Genomic DNA, 21746 nt, shown 5'->3' with positions numbered 1-21746 from the left:
ATTCATAAAGTGAATCAACATTACAATAGCTGTGAGTACCTTCTTGGGAGAGAAAAACCACCGACTAGAATCAATAAAAATGAAAGAGTAACAAAAATGATAGGAATAACAAAGGGTTTTCCCTCAATTGGAATAGAGAAGACTTTCCCTCATTGACCACTAGTAGAAATACTCGTCATCCTATTCACTTTCTCGATGAGTATCAAATACTTAGACATGTCCCTCAACGAAGAATTTTAAAAAGATATAGCAAAATTACCGGCACAACTAATCATCCAAGGAAGAAGAAGCCCTCGAAAAAGAGGGACATGAACATTGAAGAAATCTACAAACTTAATAGAGGTCTTGAGAATTTACCTTTGAAAAGAGGTTGGTGCGATTGCTGAGATCGTCAAGAAAAGAGGCGTACCATATAAGAAGAATAACGAGAAACTTCAATTAGCCATAGAAAATATTGAAGTGACCAAAATATGTATTCCTGAACAAGTCTAGTTGATTTTTGTATCCTTCAATGGCTTCTACATGTAACACCCGAAAAAACTAGTTGGTGAAACTAAAGCCTTACATTAGAATCTGTGGTTTAGATTTATAAAATGGATTCCTATACTTAGAATGAGGGGATTAGGGGTTAAGAATCAAGGTACGACTCCCCAAGTACCAACCAAGGGTCCTTGAGACCGTAAACTTTCACCTTAAAATTACCCAAAAAGGCTATATACGGATGGCACCTACAACCTGTAGGTGAACCCACGCCCTGTGGTTGGGTACTGTTGGCCAATGGAGAAGTTGAGAAGTTGCAGTCCATGAACCAAAGACCTGAAACACACACCATAGAACTACTCATGGTCCGTGGGGCTTTGGCGTAGGTCTTGTCTGTAGGCTTCCTCAATTCGGCCAAGGCTATGGAGTGTTAGGTAATTTCCTTTTTAGTTCATTTAATGTGGAGTCATTTTATATTGTTTTAATATACTTACATAATTATTTTTAATTCATTAACTAACCCTTACATCTCATAAATCTCAAGACCCAAAATCCATAACTAAATTTCCCACAAAATCGTCTCTCAAGAACTTCAAAAAAGAAGAAGAAAAGAGAAGCTAGGGTTGAAGAATCAAGCTTTTCTCAACAAATTCACGTTGAATCTTCATTAAGGTATGATAGATTTTCATCAATGGGTAGCCTTTACCCATAGAATCCTTCCAAAACTCTTAATTACAAAACTAGAGAACTAAAAGTTAGGGTTTGACTTAAATCTCATGGAATCCATGATTGTCCCCTATTTTCTCAAAGTGGATCTTAAAGTATGGATATTGATTGATGCAAGTTTTATGTTATAGAATCATGAATGTAATGAATTGATTTACTTGAATTATGTATTAATTGAGGAATTTATATGGTTTTGATGTTGAATTTCCTCAAAAAATCCATGAACTCCCATGTCCCTAATTTGTGACTTTGTGATGTGGGTGAATTGAGATGAATATTAGAAGATTATGTTGTAGTAGTTATTTGAATCATGTTACCATATATGTTTAATGTAGTAATTCTAGATAGGTTGGTTAAATGTGATCTACATTACTTAGAGGGAAAACATGAGAATTTTCTATGTGTGAGAGTTGTGTGTATGCAATTATATTCGTTTGAGCAAAGTAAATTATATTGCTTCGAGAGTAATGTTAATATACTATGATATAATTCTTGTATTAATTGGATGAGTATACTCAGACACATAGAGACTTAGGTATGAATACCATAGAATGTGAAAGGTTTGTCACATGTTATGATTCTAAGGTTGAAAGATTAGTCCCACCTACTAAATCTTGGAGTTTAAGCATGTGTTTGTTGGATTAAGTGTCAAGATGCTCTTTTATAATTATCAATTTAAGTCAAGAATTAATATGAAAACAATTAGAATGAAGCTTATCACTTACAGGATAGTGATATATAAGATGGATGATAGCTTGATCAACAATAACAAGAATAAAAGTTGTGGGATTGAGGATCTCTAAAGATCGATCATTTAGTTTTTACTGGATGGAAAATCTACTGAAAGGAATCCAAATTAGTCATCTGAATTTATTAAAGTGTTTCAAAAAAAATAATTCAATTATTATTTTCATAATTCAGAGACTCTAAGCCTAATCTAGGAGTTACAACATTTTAGACTTATTAATTTTGAAGCTTCCTACAAACGTTTCTATATCTCAGTTATAACTGCTAAATAATATTCATACCGGCACGTTACATCGATATTTTTAAATGTCATAATTTTTAAACTAAAAGTACTTTATAAAAAATATTACTTGTTAATATATTATTTAAATAGTTATAGTAATACATTATCATATAAACTTAATGATTTAGTATATAATAACTTTATTTGTTATAATAATATATTAATTGTTATGATCAACTACTTATCAAACATACAAAATATTTATTTTAAACTATTAAAAAAGTATTATTTTCCTATAAAAAAAGAAAATTTCAATTCTCAACATGAAATTTAATACTATAAAAAAAACCAAATTTATATATTTTATATATGTATAATTCAAGATCACAAATTTAAAAATATTATTTATTGATTAAAATAGAGCCAAATTATTAATGGAACAATTTATTAAATTATAAATAATATAAATTTAGAAGGTATACTTAATTTTTATTATATTAAAAAATAGCCCATAAATTTTAATTTTTCAGAGTTAAGTGCTTTAAATATATTTTTAAAACATGATAGATCATTAACATAGTTTTTAAAATAGTACAAAGAAAATATTATGAATTTGATTGGAATTTTAAGGGAAACTTACATGAATATACTACAAATAAAAAATATGTATCATCTATAGCAACAACTTATTACCCAATGATTTAGACCAGAAAACAGTCCGAAAATATGGATTACAACTAACAGTGATCAATAACAATTCAATCAACAAGAACTTCAAAAGTTTCAAGATTTATTTTCAATTGAACTCTAATTGTTGTAATGAATCAAATTGGAAGGTGGGTGAAATAATTCATCACTGAATAATCTCACAAACCTTGTTAGGAATCACCCTCAACGAAATTCAAGAAGCTAAAACTTGGCGTTCTTGCATCTTCTTCTTCCTTCTCCTCTTCTCTCTTTTCTTTCAAAGCCTTAGTCCATTTTTCTAAGTGCGTAAGCTGAATGAGATAAGTTTTTACCCCAACATATTACCCCGAAATGAAATTAATTAGTGACTTTAGGAAAAGACCAAATCACCCTTAACAAATCCAGATTTGAAACTTTCCATGCTCTATAGTCTAACTTCCGAAGGTCATATCTCCCTCATACAACCTCAGAAATTCACAAACTTGGCATCGTTGGAAAGATATTCCAAATTTATTTCCATAAATATAAAAAAATCACCAAAAATCTTCATGAGATGGAAGTTATGATTGTTTGAAAATGGACGAAACTCGCTTTAGAAATCTGGAAATTTTCCGGATTTCCTTACTTATTCCAAATTTGATTCTTCTTGTTTTTCTTGGATTAGACTTAATTTATCTAGAATAAGAGATGTTACAGTTACCGATCATTGTATTCATCATGAGAATGGATTGAGTTTGTTGACAATGTTGAACCGTCAGTCACAACTTTGTTTTTCTCCTTGAATGTAGCTCTTGAGATATCCAGTACACTAGATAGAGTTACCACCATGATGACTTGTCCGAAGCCGTGTACTCATTCCCTTAGATTATCTTTAAACTTTCTCTCTAATTATGCCCTTTTTTAAGTGGATCCGACACATTATCCTTTGACTTTACATAGTCAATTCTTATAATTCTACTAGAGAGTAGTTTTCTAACGGTATCATGTCTATGTCCTATATGACGAGACTTTCCGTTATACATCATGATCCATTCCCTACCTATTGAATCTTGACTATCAAAGTGTATGCATACTATTTCTAATGGTTTGGACCAAACAAAAATATCTATCAAGAAATTTCGAAGTCTTTCCACTTATTCACCGACCTTATTTAGAGCACGTAGCTCAGAGATTATTGTAGAGATAGCGATACATGTATTTTTTGGAATATTTCAAAGAGAATAATTCTCTACCAAGTGTAAATACATATCCACTCATGAATTTTACTTCATTTGTTCGGTGATCCAATTTGCATCACTATATATATCCTTTAAATATTTATGGATATTGTTATAATGCAAGACATAGTTTTAAGTATTTCCTAAATACTCCAAATCTCTTTTCATTTTCATCTAATAAGTACGATTGGGATCACTCGTGAACCAACTCAATTCATCAACAGAAAATGTTATATCCGATCATGCACACTTCATAATGTACATCATACTTTCCAATACTCTAGCACAATCCAATTGTGATTCACTTTCGCTTTCACTCTTTTGAAATGCAAAGCTCACATTTATTGGAGACTTGAAAATATTGAAATTCAAATATTTGAACTAGTCAAGTATCCTTTCAATGCAATGAGAATGTGAAAATGCTAAACATTATAGAGTTCTAAGGATTCTTATACCTAAGATCGCATAAAAAACTTCAAGATTTTTCATTCCAAGCTTTCTATCAGGCATACATTTAGTAGCATTTTATGTCATTAGTGTCTTTATGGATGATCAACATTATCTCCAATATACAAACGAACAATGACCTTGTGATTTTAATGTGAACACATTTATCACTTCCATCATTCTTAAATTCATTTGTCAACATGGTTTGGTCAAATTTCTTATGTCATTGTTTGGGTGTTTGTTTTAATCCGTAATGTGACTTAATAAGTTTGCACACTTTCTTTTATTTACCAGGGACCATAAAATCCTCATGTTGTTTCATGTATATTTCTTTCTCCAATTCTCCATTTAAGAGAGTCATTTTCACATTCATTTGGTGAATTTAGAGGTCATATACCATAGCTAACACAATTAACATCCAAATGAATGTTTCATGCTCATAACTTCCACATAAACTTGATCAGTTGGCTACGTCTGAGAGAAGCAGTATCTTCCAGTTCTAAGTCTTGAGTATTGAGCTTTTAATCCCTGATTTTATATTCCTAGTCATGGGACTTATACATGTTAACTGTGTAGTCTTTGAGTGGAGTTATTCATGTCTATAATTCCAATTAAATCAACAAGTTCAGCAGTCTGAAGATGTGAGGTATCATTGAATCCTTACATTAAGTAGTTCATGCCTATAATTGCTCATGAACCCTCCGAGTTGACCATTTTTTAGATGATTAGTATCATTGACTCTTTAGTTTTAGAGTTGTTGAGTTCCAAGTATTGATTTCTATGCATGGTTATCAAAAACCTAAAATTGAGTTGTTCATGTCCATAATTCGACACAAATAATATTTTAAGAAGTCTTTTTTAGAATTATTTTAATACTAAAGGTTAGAAGTTGAGTAAATAGTAAGAGAAAAGTTCATTTTCTTTTATATGATATATGGGAACTAAGTATTCCAAAGAGTAAATATTATAACAATTAAGATGAGGGGAAACTGAGATATCAAAAAGAGTTCTAGACAACAAGAAGGAACATTTATTCGAAGAGAGCGTTTTAGCTAAGAGTAAGTAAGTATCTTAAGCAAGAGAAGAAGTTGTTTTAAAAACATATGAGCTAACTACATAATAGGAGTAGTATAGAGGAGTGATATAGGAACGCAAGATCATATTAACTCAAGCATTCAAAAACTATGTAGCTGTAACACCCCATAATCAAAATAGACCAAAAGTCAGTTTTTCAGAAAAATCTATAGGTTCAACCAATGGTGGCATCGATGGTCAGTCCTGCACAACCGTCAATGGAATCAGAGACTCCCAAAAACTTCAGCCTCAAAAAATTCGTTAAGTCTTGGACGACGGACGTACTTACGGTCTGCTATGCACTGCCGTCAATGGGATCAGAGACTCCCAAAAACATCAACCCAGAAAAATTGGTTAAGTCTTGGACGACAGACGGACTTATGGTCCTTAGGAAAGACGACGATATGTCCTGCACAACAGTCAATGGGATCAGAGACTCCCAAAAACTCAGCCGGGAAAAATTAGCTATGTCATAGACAACGGACGGACCGATGGTCCGTAGGTCAGACGACGGACAGTCGGTCCTGGCCGTCGTTTGGTCCAACAGCAACTTTCCCAAGGGTCTTTTTGACCTTTTCCACTTCGTTTAAACCTTAAGATACGTATTTTTAACCCAAAATCATCATATTTTAGTCAGTTTAAGCCTAGAAACATAATTAAAACATATCTAAGTTAAATCATTAGAATAAAAGTTAGAAAATTAGAAGCAAGAAAGGAGAAAAAGCTTAATAACCCTAGTTCGAGAACGCCGCAAACTCCAGCAGTTCCAGCCCTCAAACTTAAGTATTTTTCCTTGGATTTTATTACCAAGTATGTGGGATTTCACTGGTGGGTTCCTTTCACCCATTGGGTCCCTAGTTCTCAGTCAGAGTTTTTATTCCTATATCATGACTAGACCTAGGGTTTCTAGAACTTCAAAAGAACTTCATGAACTTATTAGTTTTATGTTCCAAATCAGATTATGTTGTTATTATTCAATTTATTGCATGAATTTCAGAACCCTAGCTTTGTATTTCTTCAGTTTTGAATTACACATGCTAGGTCAGATAGTTCAGACACTTCAGATATACATGCCATAGTCATAAATGCATCATTACCAGATTAATTGTTGCATTCTCAGTTTGCTTGTTCAATTTCGATCTATCCAGTATTTATTGAAAGTCAGACATAATGAATAAACTTATAGAATTCATGGGAGTAGGATAATACTGAGTTGGACTAGGGTTCAGTGTACCCAATTAGTCCCAAAACTACTAGACAAGTAGGTTGTAAGTCGCCTCTGTGGGCAATCAGTTTAGTGATCATGCCAGCATGACTTTATACCTTTGGCAGGGTATATTGGTCCTCTCGATGGGGCGTATACATTGGACTCCACATTTAGCTCATGTGGTTTTATTATCATTTTTTAGTATCTCCCGCAGATCAGTCAGACTCTCTACATTGACAATTTACCAGTATATTCAGTATTTAGTTTTGAAATTTTATAAATTGGTCATTGCATCCAGTTCGCTCAGAATTCAGTTTATCATGTCAGATTATTATACTTTGCTTTTATGCTTGTTCAGTTATGTTCTATTTCAACTTTACTTTATCCTACATGCTCAGTACCTTTCAAGTAGCAACGCATACATGCGCTACATCATCTCGTGATATAGGTTCAGGTTCTTAGCATCCAGATCACGCATAGATCAATTTTTTGATCTCCAGTTCAGCAGATTCAGTGGTGAGTCCCCATTCTCCGATGACAATAGTGATGAGTTCATTTTAGTTTTTTGTTAGTCATTAGTTTCAGTTTTTGCTAGATTTAGCTGGGGGCTTGTCCCAGTATTTCTAGTCCATTTTAAAGGCTTATTTCAGACATAGTTAGATTTATCTTAGTATTGAGTTACTATTTCCTTAGTATTAAACTTATTGTTTTCAAATATCTCTGTTATAGAATATGGGTATTCCCTATATTTTTAGATTTAATTATGATTTAGCTTCCGCATCAGTTTATTATCTTTAGAATGCTCATGATCGTGCCAGCAGGGTTAGCTTGGTATCACTTGTGGTCCTAGGTTTCGTGTCCGCGTCTTGGGGGTAGCTCGGAGCATGATAATAGCCATCATGGGCAGAAAAAGGGTCATATGTTTTAAATAATTCCTTAGTTCTTTTTAGTATAGACTAGTGGATCCACTTAGTAGTCAGGTTCTATAATGATTGAAGGGCACATGACAGTCCTTGGCAACGTGAGGTAAGATAATCTACCATTATTTAGGCTCATAGTGATGGTTGTCGATTAGAGAATCTCCCACAAATACTATATTACTTTATTATATGAGTAAGGTTGAGTTTGTTATTGCATTTTTCTTTAATGAACTAAGTTGCTTTACTGTTTATACTTTATTATATGAGTTAGGTTGAGTTTTTTATTGCATTTTTCTTTAATGAACTGAGTTGTTTTACTGTTTATAAAGCTTTCATATATTGCACGTGTATTGTTTCTTTATATTGAGTCGACCATTCAGATTTGAGTACCTAGAGTCGAATATCATATCTTTGAGTTTAGTATCTAATCTATGAGTTTAGTATCTTATCCTTGAGTACATCTTCTCATAATGCAGATCCAGGTATTTTGGATCATCAACAAGAGTTTCGTTGATTTCACATGTAGTTTGAGTTAGATATGGTGAGCCTCCTTGCTTACAGAGGATTCCATTTACTTTCAAATATTAGGAGGTCGTGTGTATTTTCCCGACTTCAGTCATTGTAATTTAGAGGATTCATGGATAGACAATAGAGTTAGAAGTGTCCATTTATTTTGGGAAATGTTTTAAACACTAAAGTTGCCTTTTTATAGAAAGTTGTATATGTTTTATTCTATAGAGTTCTCTTTGGACTTAAAGTTTGTATTTAAGTTTTATGAACTTTTATTTTAGTTTTGATCTTTTGCATGCTTAATCTAGTTTTCTACTTGTAGTCATCCAGGATGAAGGTTCGCTTGGGGACCAATAATGGTTCTTGAGTGTCAGCCACATCCATGGTGTAAGCTCGGGTCGTTGACAAACTTTGTATCATAACACAGAGTTCAAAAGCATTACGGTGTCTATTAAGCTGTGTCAAGTAGGAACTTTTTTATGGTTGGGAGGGCCCCATTTCTATGAACAAGTGACTGTAGACATTTAAGAAAAGTTTCCCTTCTTTCATACTCTTAATCGTGCAATAGAGTTATGTCATAGAAACTTATTCTACCACGTGCATTCTCAAATTCATTCGACTACCCATCATACTAGAGGTGGTTGAATAGAAAAGTCAGCCCTTATTAGATGAGTAGGTCCTCACAAAATCTTGAGAAAACCATGACACTTTATAAGGGCTTGAGAGAAAACCAAGAGTAGTTATATGTTCAGTTTAAGAGTAATATGTTCATATGTATCGAGCGTTTGAGATAAAAGTGAGTTATATTCTCTTGTATAAGCCTTCGTTTAGCTGAGACTTATGAGGAAGTATGTCTAGGTCTTGGGTAGTATTTTCATCCCAAAATGATAATATGAATTATTAGATCATGAGAAGCAGTAGCGAAAGAGCTAGAGTTAGAGTGAAGTATGTAGAGGTTTGTAATCTAAACTAAGGAATATGGTGTTCGACAAGCTATTTTATTATAGCCATGCACCTAGTAAGATAATAATGAAGAGTTTTCCCTTATGGGTACACTAAGAAGCGAAGAGTTGTTAAGAGTTCAAGATAAGAGGTAGAGAAAATATTGCAGTTAGAGTGTACCTTAACTAAAAAAGAGTCATGATAATGTGTCATTGTGTTAGTAATGACTAAGCCTAAGTTATGAATATATAGAAGATCAAGAGTATTTATAAAGTAATAGATCTAATCTAGGCTTATGAATTTTGAAAGTATAAGCTTGTCATGACCCAAACAATCATGATTGACATTAACATGAACAACCCATCGGGAGAACTGTTACTATCATTCAACTAAAGCGAGAACTCTAAACTAAGGCAATTAAGTTATGGAAGCAAGTTAAATAACTGAAGACAAGGTTTCATTATTAACTCAAGATGTAATAACTAACCAAAAATGCATAAGATAAACTTAGAATCTTAAAGTCAATGTACCAACATTAGAAACGAGAACCAAATCTAACAAAAATATCTAGTGAACTATCTATTTAACTAAAACAAGGTCTAGGTCTGAAAGTGGTGTATATAGACTAAAGAGAATTTCATGGCAGCCCGAACAATGTGACTCACCCTTGAACTTAAAGTGATCACCGATCTCTTAAGCAAGGTCTATCAACAGTCGCGTGAAGATGCCTTGTACTCAACAAAAATAAGAGCAAGTGCAGAAGCACTACACAACCACCGTGTACTCGTAGGATCACGAGTCTATCCCACTAACGTAAGATAAACAAACAATTACAACATTATAACACATGCATAAATATTAACATTTTCTGTATTGACCCACAAGTATACCCTAGAAGATAGAGCACTCTTGAGTCGCCACACGACGTACTTGACCTCTTGGAGGTGTTGTACAAGACCTTGAAAATCATTCATTTCATATATGAAAAGTAACACAAAATTAAAAACTTCTTCTCAAAAACATAATGTGAAAGTCATTTCATAAAACGGGAGCCATTCTATCATATGTATCAAAAACCATCTATGAAAATATGAATAGCAATGTCTTGGGACGCAGCCCACAAAAGTCTCAAATAGTAAAGAACAAAAAAGAACATAGGGGTGGTGTCCTCAGATGTTATGAGGATTCACCAATCTTAACTTCTTGACAAGCCTGGAAACTCTACCCTTAAAGAAACTCAATCTCCTCAAGACCCTACATTGGATTACAATGTAGGCAAAATATGTGTTTGTACGAAATGTACTAAGTGTGGAAACTATCATATCAAACATAACATATCTCAAAGGGTTAGTCAATAATAGACATAATTATAAGTGATAAAGGCATAAGCATAACATGAATATCATAATAATAATAAAGAATCACAAGACATATAAGAGTTCATACTTAATTCATTGTCCTTATTACTCAATGAACTACTTCATAAGTCACCTCCAAGTATACTTGTGAAAGGCTAAGGTAGCAATTCATACTTCCAAAGCTAAGTACCTCTCCTTGGTCATTGTTGATCACAATATACATTCATAATTAATACATAGGTTCATCATAATCCTATGATAACTATGCCTCTAGGCCACGTCAAAGCACACTTGTGCAATGCATGTGAGACATCCCATTATACCTCACACACTAAGCATATCTTGAAGTCACCTTATTATTTTTCATTAACTTTAGATGTCACTAATAGACCTACTTCATATTTACAAGGAACTATCATATTAAGTAAATCATGTCAGTGAAAGCAACCATACCCACTACCCAAGCTAAGCATACATCTCATAGGGGTCATGTCATAAATAGACTCAATTCATACTAGTTCCATATATGGATAGCATCCAGACAACCATCCACACTAACGACTTCTGCAGACTAACCTAATCCAAGCTAATTTAGCTTCACATACAAACATAAAAGACCTACTACCATGGATATCACCTTACATACAAACATAGATACCAAGGAAGGATATATAATTACCAATCTAACAAACATACAACAAATCATGTAGATGCTACCTAATCATATGGGAGCAAGAATCCTCACCCTGGGCTATCATGAGAAACCTATCTCAAGCTATTTCATGAAATACAACTTACAGGCAAATAAAGCTAACATTACGAGAGTATAGGCATTTACCATAATGCTGTAATGAAATGGTTTTCGCCAAACCAGGTCAACTTATCATTATCACGCATCTTATAAACACAAGACCGAGCTAATCATTTCCTCCATCCCAAGCTACCATGAAGTACATCACCTCAAGCTACCACGAGTAATTCAACTCAAGCTTCCATGAGATTCAACATCTATATATACCATGAGTAGTTCAACTAAATATTATTTGAAATTTACTATCTCAAGTTATCCTTGAAATCTACCACCTCAAGCTATCATGAGATCCACTATCTGAAGCTATCATACCTTGTCTCACCAAGTCAATTACAAAAGAAGAGGCTATTCAATACAGCTTCAAGCTATTCTAATTCATCCTGTATTGATTTATTTTAGGTTATTATGTCAACCTAGAGGCCATTTATGTGAGAGAACTTACTTCCCCTAGCTTGTTCATGTCTAAGTATGAAGAAGAAGGAAAACATCATAACAATCTCTTCATAATGAATTAAACTCCAAAGCACTAACAACAATGATTTACAAGTCCAATAATCAAAACTAAGTTCATTTGATCATGATTGATGTCCAATTACAAGCTTACTTCATTCAATTAGATCATTAGAAGGTAATTTTGGTCATAATTGATCACATAGGTTCAATTCCAACTTTAAAAGTCAAGATCATCTCTAACAAATTAGACCTGGTTCAATTCATATCGCTTCAATCATGATGAATTATTATAAATACAATTGAATTAGGAATTTAGAACCTTCATCTTGCCTCTAATGGCCTAAGGTCAGCATGATCACCTTCAACATCAAATACTACAATTCACCATGAAATATTCATGAAAACATCACATAATCATCCTATGAACATAATTTAATGCTACCCACTAGGTTGGCATCACTATCAAGGCTTACCCACAAAGCAATCACAACCATCTCTAGATTGGCGTTCGTTGGTTTCACAATTGAGGAAAACTAGGGGGACTCCATGTTTTGAACAATCCATGGATGAATAAGCTCCACATAACTTAGATTAGATACTTAATCCTAGATTAATCCTTGGTGAATTTCTTCCTAAGAGCAGCCTCCAATTTCTTTTCTTCTATTGTGTTCTTGAGAGAGTTTTGGAGAGGCAAAAGTTATTATTTGAAGTCTAGGGTCTAAATGGTGATCTCATGAGTTAAATACTATTTAATTACTTAAAAACACCTAAAATAACCACCCATACATTTATTTTGATGGGGAGGAATTTAACAAAATACCCCACCTTTTGCCGAACCTCTATAGAAACTCCAGGGTCCTATTAACGCATGCAGTTGGCGGACAGTTGATTGAACGATGGCGCCGTACTTCAGGTTCGTTGTTCTTGTCATAGAGTTCCATTTGGGGGATTCAACTCCCACATCTAAGTGTGAAGTGACGCCCCCAATTGACGGGGTGTGGCTCGAGTGACGGGGCATCGTTTTAGGGTCGTGGTTTGACATTGCTAAGGCAGTGTACTGCCTATTTTTGTACCCTCTTCAAGGACCCCTTGGGTGTTCATTGGGGAGTCGTGCCTAGGTGTTTCAACCCCAAATACGTGTGTCGAGATATTAAGAACTTTCCCTATAAGTTTGATACCAAATCACTACTTAAAACCTCATGAATCATACTAAGCCGCGCAAGCACGTCTCAAGGCTAAATTTCGAATGTCTTGGACGTTTCACCTCCAAACTATTCCAAAATCTATAAACTTCCTCTTGACACTATAATTAGTGACCTCATAATATCATGAAACACATGTTAGGCTATATTTGACCTAATGCATTTTAGGGTCCTTACATTTTCAATACTATCATAAGAATGAACTAAAAAATTCACATGCTTCATCACATAGTTGTTCTCTCACGGAACCCAAATTCAAACCATCAGCATGTCGGAACATGGCAATCTGATCCTTTTTTTATGCTGGAACATGGTAAGCGATCCTTTTTTAAGTCAGAATGTGGCAACCGATCCTTGTTAGCATGCTGGAACGTGGTAATTCGATACAAGTTAGTATGCCCATTACGCGGCAGCTGATCCCAATCCCACATTACAATTACACAGAAATATCAAACATTCAAGAATTATTTCATGTCATCGATATTCAGATATCTTATTTCAACATCTATGATCAATATTGCAACATGCATACATATACAAGTATCACAATGAAGGAAAGAAGGTGCATATCATACTCTCATAGAATCACAACCATCACCTACCTCGAACCAAGCTTTAAAACCTAGACAATTTGATCCCTCCTTTTCCAAAATTGTTTCGCTTGTTCGTGGTCTACAAACAACAATTTTGGTATGAGAATCAATAAATACTAAATTCCTGGAATACTAACAAATTATGAACCCTATTTCCAAACCCATGCCCCAATTAGTCAATTCAGGGTTAATTCCGCCATAGGATTCATCGAGAAATCAAGCCCCATCAATATTGACCCATTCTAAAACATTCTACGAAAAATCAAATTCGGGGAGTGAAAAGATAATACCTCTATCTTCATTAATGGTGGAAAATGAGTTGGAATAGCCCAAGTGTCATCTCTTAAATGTAAAAGTCAAAAAATACAAAATAATGTTGTTTAAGTTTTTTATTTACGATTTTAAAACCTATCATCCCACTATAGCAGCGTCGATGAAGTGGAAAGAATCCCGCTGCATTGGTACGAAATGAGGCAGTGAGCTCCTAAGGAATTTTCAATTTCCCCCTCTTAGAACAAACTCTAACTCACAACGCTCAGAATATGACCTTAACGCTGGTCTATTCCCGATGATGTACTTATCCAAATTCAAATTCATAAAGTCGTACGAATTCCTTAAAGAGTTATCTATTCATTTATTACTAAAATCTACATTTACTCCACCTGATTATTACCATATTTTTATAAATCTTGATGACTCCAAATTCCTTCAAATCTGAACAATGCTGGGAAAATCCAAGTATTACAAAAAAGTTTTTTCTGCACCAATTTTCCCCATTGGCATTTCTTTAACAATGAAACATGTTCATTACAATCGATATTAATTTACCCATCACTCTTCCCCTAGTGATCGACTACAGAAGATAGGCTAGAAAAGGAACAAGGTTGTACCAGATTCGCCGAACAATTAGGGATACTTTTCTCGCATATCCATATCCATTCATAAGTAGCTTCCTCAACTTGATGATGCTTCCATTGAACTTTCACAGACTTAATCTCTTTGGTCCTCAAATTTTAAACATCACAATCAAGAATAGCAATCGATTCCTCCTCATATTTGAGGTCCTTGTCTAGCACTATTGAGTCTCATTCAGTCATACTTTCTCCATCACTGTGATATTTCTTAAATATAGACACATGAAATATGGGATGTACACATGAAAAGAGGTAGCGCCAATCTATACACCACCGGTTCTACTTGTTCAAGAATCTAAAAGGGACCAATATATCGCAGACTCTACTTGACATTCTTACCAAATCTCATCAATCCATTCATGGGTTATACATTGATAAGAACATTCTTGCCCGTTTGAAATTACATGTCTCTCTTATTGTGATATGCATACTCTTTGTCTACTCCGTGTGGCTAGAATTTTAGTTTTAATGTTTCTCGCCTTATCTTGAGTGTCCTTCACTAAGTCAACACCTAACAGTTTTACATCTCTGGATTTAAACAAACATATGGGATATTTAAATCCTCTCCCATATAATGCCTCAAATGGTTTTATATCAATTCTCAAGTCATAACTATTATTATAAGACAACTGACATAGTGGTAGGAACTTATTCCAGTGCCTTCCAAAGTCAATTACACAAGATCCCAACATGTCTTCAAACACTAGTATAGTCCTGTCTGTTTACCCACTTGAAGGTTGAACTAAATGTGAGTTATGTGCCCAACTCAGCATACAACTTTCTCCAAAACTTGGAAGTTAAAGGGTACCACAATCTAAGATGATGGAAAGAGGCATACCATGCAGCCTCTCTATCGCATTTTCATAAATCCTAGACAAATGTTCAACATTGTATTCCACCCTTACCAGATTGAAATGGGCTTACTTGGTCAACCTATTAACTAGAACCCAAATAGAATCAAATTTCCCTAAAGTCTTAGTAACTCCAACCACAAATTCATGGTTATTATTTCCCACTTCCATTCTGAAATTTGCATCTTTTGAAGTAGCCCTACAGGACTTTGCTGTTCATACTTCACTTTTTTACAATTCAGACATTTCGACACAATATTCTTAATATATTTTCTCATACCTGACCACCAATAAATTTTGTTTCATATCTCTATACATCTTGGTCACACCCGGATAAATATAATAGTATGATCCATGAGCCTCCGCTAACAATATTGGGATCAGTTCATCAACTCTTGGAAAAATACTCTACCCTAGTAGTTAAACACTCTATCTCCATCTAGAGTGGTTACTTAAGACTTACCTATTGTAATCCTTATTCTAAGCTCATCTAAATCTCAATCTTCGAATCGATTGGACTTGATTTCTTCTATGAACATGGTCTTAGATTTAATGCTAGCTAACAACCGACCTCTTTCAGAAAAGCCCAAATGCTTGGCCAACAGCCTCTTGGTTCTACTCAAATGAGATAAACTACCTATACTTACTTATTTTCAACTCAAAACATCTCTCACAACATTTCCCTTTATCGGATGGAATTGAATATTCACATTATAATCCTTGAGTAATTTGGTCCATCTTCATTGTCTAAAGTTCAAATCCTTTTGGGTGAATACATGCTGAAAACTATGATGATTAGTAAACACCTCACACTAAATTTATACAAATATTGTCTCCAGATCTTATGAGATAACACCACTGACTTTGTAAACTATTTATCAAATGGTTTAATTCCATCAGATTTGAAATTTCACCTACGGAAAAAGTTCATACATGATGTGAAAAAGTTTTTTTGGGATGAGCCTTATCTATATCGGAGTTGTGCCGATGGGATAATTTGCAGTTGCGTACCTGAGGTTGAGATGTTGAGTATTTTGGAGGCATGTCATTCCTCGCCTGTAGGTGGGCACCATAGTAGTATTCAAACTGCACACAAGATCTTGCAGTGTTGTTCTTATTGGCCAACTATCCACCAAGATGCTCATGAGTTAGCGAAGTCATGTGATATGTTCCAACAAGATGGAGGAATTTCAAAGAGGCAAAACCTTCATTTAAATCCCATTATGGCGATTCAGATATTTTATGTATGGCGTATTGACTTCATGAGACGATTTGTGAGTTCTCATGGGATGAAATATATTCTTGTGGCGATTGACTATGTGTCAAAATAAGTTGAAGCAATCGCGCTCCCCAAATATAAAGGAAAGAATGTCACCGGATTCTTGAAGAAAAATATCTTCTCTATATTTGGGACAACTAGGGACATTATCAGCAATGGTGCCTCGCACATTTGTAATAAACTATTCAAAGGGATACTGGAAATATGGTGTTCACCACAGTGTGGCTACTCCGTATCACCCGCAGACAAACGAGCAAGTTGAGGTGTCAAATAAGGAGATCAAACAATTTGGCAAAGACTGTGAATGCCAATAAAATGGATTGGTCATCCCACTACATACAATACTCCCATAGGTATGTCTCTGTACCAACTTGTATATGGGAAGGCTTGTCACTTGTCGGTCGAGCTAGAACACAAGGCGATGTGGGCAATGAAAAAACTGAATTTAGATTGGACCAGAGTATGAGCACAAAAAATCAATGAGTTGAATGATCTTTATGAGTATCGCCTAAAAGCCTATAAAATTTCATCCATCTATAAAGAGAAGATTAAGAAGTATCACGACTAAAAATCAAAAAGCGAGAATCTGCAGTTGGTGATTTTGTGCTTCTATTCAACTCTAGGTTGTGTTTTTTTCGAGTAATACTCAATTCCATGTGGACTAGTTCATTCCTCATTACAAAAGTGTTCCCGCATGGAGCAGTTGAGCAAGAGAACAAGAAAGGCTCAAGGTTCACTGTCAATGGACAAAAAATAAAGACATATCTGGGGCAAGAAGAGAGTGTGCTTAAAGTTGTTGAAGCCTACATTCTTGATGAAGTCTGAGTAATCAAGGAACCTACGTCGTGTCGCAATATTAAATCATGTGCTTCTTGGGAATAAGCCCAAGGTATACACTCTAGACAACAATAGGTTTTGAATTCCTTGTAGAATTAGGCGTAATCTTGTTTAGTTGTTCTCTTTACTTCATTTTTATGGTGTGCTAGTGTTAGCTAGATATTTTCATATAGTCTATGTCTTAATAGTGTCCACAAAAACATAAAAAGAATGTCCAAAATGGTGTTACATGTGTAGGAAACAAAAGCAGAAATTTTCAGAAAATGGTTTAGTGTGAAAGTCTACAGACCCCATCGACGGACTGTCAATGGTGTCTGTAGATCCCAGGAATGTTTTCCAGTTTTCTCTAAATCTAAAGTGATCAACATCCTCAATCGACGGACTGTCGATTGATCTACAATCCGTCGATGAGGTTTCGTCGATCCAAATCTACCAGTGATCCGACTCAACCCGATTGGTAATATTAAAAGACATGCCCTTTCAAATTCATTCCTTCTTTCAACTTCTCTTAAAATTCCCTTCCATAACCGTTTCATCCCACCATTTCCTTCCTATTTCACTCGAAATAAACTCTCCAAATTCCATAATCACTCACCCATGTGATTACTTAGTACACTAACTCTCCCTCTCTCCGAAATTCTCTTTTCTTCTACTTACACGAGGTCGGTGATCGGGCTCAGAAGCTTAGGACATGTCATCAAGTCTCACAACCACATAAATCAACACTACTACCAAATTTATTTTGATTTCCATCAAATTTGAATTCTCGTTCATAGTTTTTTATAGAAATCCAGCAGTGGGTCTTGAGCTTAATACTGAATTAACCAAATTTGCATGGTAGTAGTACGTAGTTACTTCCCTTTGAATTATAGACTGTTATTGTTTAGAAAATCGGTCTATCTAAATTATGGTGTGACTTCGTATGTCTGAAAGTTCTAATTTAGGGTTCCATGTTTTTACTGAATTTGTTTAATAATTGCACAAAATTGGAACCCTTTGAATGACGAACTAGTATTTTATGTGATAAAATGCTTGTTTAAACTTCATTGTGAAAAAATAAATCACTAAAGAAACTAAAATTTTGAACTTGTACATACTTGAATTCTGTCTCAGGCCGTTCTTACGAGACCCCATCTATGGAAGTGGACTACTACTATCCGTCGATTGAAAGATGGACCGTTTTGCACGTCTGTCATTTCCATTAGAGCACTTGATTCTGCCGCATGCTGAAATAAGTCTAAGTGTCAGACGACAGAAGTGGACTACGGTCCGTCGATTGATCGACATGCCATTCTGCACGTATGCCATTTCTATCGGAGAAGTATGTTTTCCACCCATCCTTAAATAATATTATGTGTGAGATGACAAACATGGTCTACGGACCGTCGATTACCCTCGGGTCCGTAGTGACTCTGTCAATGATCTATGTTTTGGATTTCTAAGTTTCTTTTGTCTGTGGGTTTTCAATTGTGTTGTTATGCTACCCTTACACTAATAACTACTCTACACGTACCAACGTCCCTAAAAAAGGTCAGCGTCTACTCCATGAAGGGTAAATCAAAGTCATTTACCCCAATGAATCGATTAATCAACAAGGACATGGACACGGAGCAGGACCCAGTCTATGTCCCTCAAGGCACTACATCACCAAGAACATTTGCACGAAGCACTAGGTGAACCTCTTAAGAAGGTGGCTTTTTACGTAGTCACTGTCTCCCACTCTGATGAGGGGTGCACACTGATCAGTTCACCGAGCGGGGCTATTTCTGGTTCAGAAGGAAGTTAAGCATCCGGCTCCAAGGATTCTTCAGCCTCAGTCGGCCCAAGCCTCAATGTCGAAGACTGCCACTACCTCATGTTCCAAATCTCAGGGAACCTCTTGATCTGGGGATGAAAACCACCAAGCCTCGAGTGATGAGGCTACTAGTTCAAACTCTACACCAGAACCCCAAATGGATGACCCTACTCCGGTTACAAACGAACTAAACTGGTGGTGCGTAGAAGGATAGTGGTAGGTGTATCAGGATGCGAAAATGCTGAATGAAAAAGCGGTGATGACCCAGTTGGTGATGGAGGATCATCGTTTCCTAACAGGTAGTTTGCCTACAGTCCCCGAGGTGCATCGACACTTTGATTTCCACAGGTGTGGATGGATTTCCCAAGACTTGGTCTCATATAGGGAGCAGATCGTGTAGGAATTTTACACCTCCTATGCTGCCACTCTCTAAGGGTCCATCGATAGGCGGGCAAGGCCTACAAAAAAGCCCCTCTGACCTCTACACTTGTCCAAGGCTTCTGGTTTTACATATTTAAGGCCACCATCCTCTGATTCCTATAGAACACCCCCAGAGGCTCACAGTAGAATTGAAGTACCTTACAGTTTGATTATAGGTTGGAAATTATTTAAAGTGGTGCATTTCATGGGAACGCGGAGCAGTGAGAGCCATTAAAAAATGGTTGGACCAATATATAACTAAAGATGGTGAGATCTTATTGGGTCATAGAACCCCGAGTGAGAATCTGAAAGGCCACATTGAAGTTTGTTACTGAATTCTTCTTGATTCTTGTTTAAAATAGAAAGTCACCGACACAGGCGGATAACTTCCTCACTTGAGATAGGGAGATAGTAGTGGCAGCGATGGTAGCTAGTCTAGAGATTGACTTTGCCAAGTTGTCATTGGAGGTGATACATGAGAGGTCCTTTAAGACCTCCACCACCTACCCTTTTCCATGTTTGATCTTTCAGCTGTGCAAGGATGCATGAGTGTCAATTTGGCACTGTGATAGACTCCACCAACCATCAGTGACATTGGACATAGGTTTCATTAAGGATGAGTCTAATTTGGAAGCACCACACATATGGCCTAGGATTGAGGGTCCTCCATTAAGTCAGAAATTGGCTGAAACGTGGGAGTTAGCCCAAGGGGCTGCATTTTCTAAACCAGAGAATGTTGACCCCACTCCGGCATCTTTTTTCACATGCAGAAACCAAGGCCCCAAGCTCTTTGAGATCTACACCAACATTCGGGGCATTGGTTCCTCTAGCTCGAGTTTAGAGGATGGAGGTTCATATGGCCACTCTTCTTCACCACATTCAACCTTGGATGCAAAAATCCATTGCTGAGGCACAGTACCACATAGATAAATGGGTAGCCAAGCAGACGAGCAGAAGGTTCAGGCGGTCCACAAACGCCTTCATGCCTTTGAGCTGCGGGTTCTAGCACATCCATCCCGCACCACTAATCTCATTGCCATCATGTAAGGACCCTCAAAATGATATAAGGTTCCTAGAGACTCACATGTTCCTAAAAAGTTTAAAATAAGTTATGTAAGTGCTTTACAGTATGTATACTTGATTTGAAGTCATTTGGAGGTCAAACGACCAAGAACGTACGAGATGTTCCAAAGTTAGTCTTGAGCCGTGCATATGCGTCTTGGTGTATCTTGGTATATTTTATATGTTTTTTTGCTAAAATTGATAGGATAGGTCCCTAACATGTATATGAGTGTATTAAGGAAAGAAACATCCGAGTAAGACTCCCCAAGGATCGCCCTACAGGTCCTTAAGGAGGACCTAACCTTGGGCCAACAAACTGCCCAAGGCAGCAACGTTTTGTTCATGAATGTAATGGGTATGCATCATGGACTAGGGTTTCGTTTGTCCAAATTTTTTGTCCGCATCATAGACACAACGGAACTCTACTGTTCTACAAATTAATTCTAAAAATTATGCGGGAAAGCTCCGTGTTACGGACTTTCTCCCCGATGAAGATTTCAAAAATGAAAGTTAAATTTCACATGTCTAAAAGTCCAAATAAGTATGTGGGTGTTTTGTTAACTTTGGAGACAGTTACAAACAGTTTTTAACAGTTACTTAATGCCTTTCCTAAGTCCAAACCCCAAAACTCAATAAGAAAATCAAAAATCCCAAAACTCTCTTCTCCTCCAAATTCTCTCAGACCTCCATTGGAGGGAAAAATCAAGTTCAAGCTAGGGACTGGATTTTCATGGTTTCTTCTCAAATTTCTCATAGGTCTTCACTCAATAAGGTATGGTGATCCTTCATCCTTAGTTATCTATTAATCAAAGGAGTTCAATCAAGGATTTTCAAAGTGATTCAAAGACAAAAATTCCCAATTTTCAACCTAGCCATGGGTTCATTGTCAAATTGATTTCAAAATCATTCTATGACGAATTTATGATTAATCAATGATTTAAGATGAATTTAAATCCAATTCCATGAAGAACACACGATCTCCCTAATTTTC

The sequence above is a fragment of the Solanum lycopersicum genome, chromosome 3 (genome assembly GCF_036512215.1).
Source record: "Solanum lycopersicum chromosome 3, SLM_r2.1".
NCBI classification, from domain to species: Eukaryota; Viridiplantae; Streptophyta; class Magnoliopsida; order Solanales; family Solanaceae; genus Solanum; species Solanum lycopersicum.
Note: the sequence above shows the minus strand (reverse complement) of the source record.